This window comes from Momordica charantia (assembly GCF_013281855.1).
Source record: "Momordica charantia cultivar OHB3-1 chromosome 11 unlocalized genomic scaffold, Mcharantia_2.0 BLBB01000011.1, whole genome shotgun sequence".
Lineage (NCBI taxonomy): Eukaryota > Viridiplantae > Streptophyta > Magnoliopsida > Cucurbitales > Cucurbitaceae > Momordica > Momordica charantia.
Window position 1 is genome coordinate 14,505,176 of NW_028275159.1, and position 4,300 is coordinate 14,509,475.

General features: G+C 37.1%; 1 long non-coding RNA gene across 1 annotated transcript; it reads right to left on the reverse strand.

The window, feature by feature from the left end:
* Positions 1-817: 817 nt before the first annotated feature.
* Positions 818-3,139, reverse strand: LOC148208162 (uncharacterized). The gene is made up of 3 exons (XR_015788978.1): positions 2,618-3,139; positions 2,491-2,532; positions 818-1,123 (listed from the first exon to the last, which is right to left on the reverse strand). It is a non-coding gene; the product is annotated as an uncharacterized LOC148208162 (long non-coding RNA).
* Positions 3,140-4,300: the final 1,161 nt, after the last annotated feature.

A 4,300-nucleotide genomic window follows, 5' to 3' on the forward strand; every position in this document is an offset into this window, starting at 1 on the left:
TCATTTCGTGGATGACACCAATAGAGGGGAGAAGATCCAGTTTGGGGGATGAAACCTATCATGTGGGAACAACACCTAACTTGATGACTTGTTTCTTCAGTTACCACCCTCCATTTTACCAAGACCACTTAATTTGGTGACGTATCCCCACGATTACCATCTTTTCGGGGATAACACCTATATGAGAGATCTCATCCAATTTGGGGCATGACATCTATCATGTAGGAACAACATCTAACTTGTTATTTCAGTTACCATCTTCCATTCTATCAAGACCACCAAATTTGGTGATGTATGCTAGTTGCGCTTTTAGGGGACGTTTGGTTCCCCGTTTTCAAAACGGGGGTATGGTTTGTTAAGACAAACCCACGTTCGTTTCACAGTTTATAAACCTGGGTTTGCTACAGTAAATACTATTCCACCCCCAAGTTTACTACAATAAATATTATTCCACTCCCCAGGTTGTTATAGTACTTTATCCCTACTCCCCATGTAACGCCCCAGGATTTTTACCATTTCCAAACAGGGACCGTTACTAAGACTAACTAAAATTTTCACATGAACAAGAGAATTATCTTCACAACAATACTAAGCAATAAAGCTACCACGCTTCTCCTGCGCTACTCTAATTTCAACACTCACGAGAGCTTGAACAATCAGAACAACAACACTAAAGATTTAAGAGAAACTCAAATCCTATACAGATAAACCATTTAATACCGACTTCACATTAACCAAACCCTTCAAGGAAACCTTTACTAACCATAAACCATCCACTAAATGAATATTAACATCTCGAATGGCAATGAAGCAAAAACTAATTCAAGTACGATCAACTTAAACAAATGTATTCATAAATATCCTAAGTAGGTTACAATCCCGTAGTTCAAAAAGCTAAAAAAATTAATGTTCTAAAAAGAATAATGAATTGGCAACCTTAAAACATCCTTTAGACAATAAAACTAAACAAAACCAACCACTAACAACTCAACTACAAGATTAAATAGCCACAACTATCCTAACTAAAAGAAATTAATTGCACGTAGCATAGCTAATGGTCTTTCGGATCAAGCCTCCTCCTCGCCACCACCATTCCAAAGAGTAACCTTGTTACCTACAAACTCTGGTGAGAAAAATAAGGGGTGAGTACAACGACGGTATCCAGTAAGCATTACATACTTGAGGGGTCACGCACCAACAGCATGCTTAGCAAAGAATCCACACATCATGCTTGTCAATAACTTCAAGCTTTAAATAAAACGAAACATATTAAAAGAAGCAGTTTATGCATAAGTTTAACTAATCATGCACTATGCATGTCAAACTCATCCTTACATCTCCACTCACTTGTTCTCTTTCCTAGTTCCTCCAAGACTTACTCCTTCGAGTCGTATCGACCCCTGACCTCGCATAGCCAAGACAGCCACGCTTCTACGGTGCTCGACGTTGGACCTTGACATTTATCCCCAAGGCCTCAACTAATACCAAACGTAATGGTCATTTGCCTCCAAGCAACTTCTAACCAGTCACACTATGTTAGTCCTCCAAGTCTCACTCCTCGAATCGTTTCGGCCCTTGCCATTTATCCCCAAGGCTCGACATTCATCTACAGAGGCTTGGCGTTCGACCTTGCCATTTATTCCCACGGCCTTGAACTGTGCATCGACCCTTGACATTTATCCCCAAGGTATCGACGACTACTCAACGTATTGGTCCTTGACCACCACAACATCAAGACCCAATACTAATTCAACAAATAGATTCACCGTGCCGACCCCCGACCCTTTGTACCCGGAGCCTCGACACTCATCTCTACCAAGTTGGGGTATCGATCCCCGACCTTTGCACCTGGAGCCTCGATACCCAACTAGTGACGTGCCAGCCTTTTTGGCCCTGTTAGTTCTCCATTTACTTTATTACATCCCGGAACTCTCACAAGAGACCTACATGCTTTTCAGCCATGACCCATATATCCATATACGCACCCAACACTCTAAAAATTTCATAGTAATCAGAACACAACATAACCCATTCACTTCATTAAGGACCAAACTCTCACCAGAGTCCTACTATATACTTTCTAGGCCATGACCCATGCAGCACTCAACTTACAATAAAACCAGCATGCTTGCAGAACCAAAAACAGCAGGCTAAAAATGAAATGACATGTCCAACATGCATGCGCAACACAACAGATTTCTCCCACATTATTTCAGTATGCTTTTATGAACACAACCATTTAACAATAAACCCATTCATAATCCATAATGCTCTTAGAAATACCACTAAGCATCAAATCCAACAACGCAAAGCAAATCAGTTATAAACAACCAGAACCAACATGATTTCATTCAAACTACTTATAATCATTAGCCAATATTCACAAAGACAAAACCAACTTACATATTAAAAATTAATAAACACACCGAAAACATCAAACAATTCATACATATTCAAACAACAAACATTTCCCAAGTAAGAACTACTTACACACGGGTCCTAACACACTGCTAAATCTCGCCGAAGGATTCCCTAAATCAAAGCAACCAAGCTTCGGTTAGAAACCAACTCAAAAACACTTAATTTGCTTTGAAACTAAGTTTTGGTGAATCGTTACCTACTAACTCACAGTAAAACCTCTTGGGTTATGAGTGGGTCGACGCCAAGGAGGTTCGGGCTCCCAAATCCAAGTTCGAAAGCCCACCACAGCTGCTGCAAGGAAAACGCTCGGCTCGTGTGTCGCTGCAGGTGAAAGCGCCACCGTGGGTGTCTGCTCATCGCACGGGGAAAGAACCATGCTGGAGAAACTTCACGCACGGGGGTTGCCGTGCTTCGTCTGGGAGAGAGAGATCGACGCGAAACCAATTGACCAAACTAGATCTGGGTGTCGAGCTCGACTGAGGAGAAACAGCTCGCCGGAGATCGAGGGATCTAATGCCAACGCTGCCGCCGATAGAAGAGCTGCATCGTCGAAGAGGGTCCGTTCGCATTCCGCTGCTGCTCTGTTAAGCTGCTGTCACCGCCGTTCGCTGCTTCGCCGAAGATGGGGATGGCTGGGCGGCGATGATGGAACCACAAGGTGAGGGGCGGCTACGGGTGTTGGGAGGAAGAAGAAGAAGAAATAAGGGAGGGGACCTAGGGTTCCTTGTTTTAATTTTCTCTTCATTTCCCTTTTTCTTTATTTGTTTTTAATACTAAAAGCCCAATCCCTTATTCTTAAAGGAGGCCCAACTAAAAAAACACAATGGCCTAAAACAATAAACCCAATAATTATACTTTAGAAATCAAATAAAACCCACAACAACCCGAAATAAAATAGTTAACTGAAACTCTAAAACCCAAGAATAATAATCCAAAGACAAAGTATAATTTAGGAAATAAAATCCTAAAAACCGTGAATTTAAGATTTAACTAAAAATCTCCTACACAGGTCGAGAACTTAAATTATCTTAATCCAATGAAATTAAACTTAATTCTAATTTAGCCAAAAATTAGAATTTAAAAACTATAAAATCCAAGAATTAAAGTTATCAACTTAAGGAAAAATCTAAAGACACTATTTATCTCTTAAAATAAACAAGTCAGAGAACGCGGGGCGTTACACCCCAAGTTACTATAGTGTATATTTTGTCTTTATTATCTCTTCGAAAATGCATTAATTTTTTAATTAATTATATTAAATAAATGATGAAATTAATTACTTATAATTTTAATTATAAATAAGTAAATCAAGTTAATTAAAATTACATGTAATAAATAATTAATTCATCGCTTGACAATTTTTTCTCTAGTTTTTTTTTTCTTTTTTTTTCAAATGATCCCAGAAAAATCTATTTTTTTTTTGTTCTTGGTATCTATTTCTAGCTCTTGTTTTTTCCATTTTATATAGTTGCTCATTTTGTTTCTACAATTTTTATTTACTTTTTGTTATCAGTATCATATTTGTAAAAGATGTTATAATTTTGTATAATTGTTTATTTTAATTTTATATATTTATTTTAACTTATGAAGTTAATAGTTTTTAAACAAATATTATTTAAAAGGTTTTCGCTTTGTAATAAAATGTAATTGTCAAATAAAAATAAGTAAAATTTAATAGTAATGTTGATGATAATTAAGTAATCAATTTTTTTTTGAATAATTAAGTAATCAAATTTACTTAAGTTAGTAAATAGTGAAAAATTAAATAAATCGTTGATAACATTTTCTCTACGGTAAAATTTATGTCGAATGAATTTGTATACTCTTGTTTAGACTTTGATAAATATTTGAAAAGTATTTTCACAAATAATTGAATATT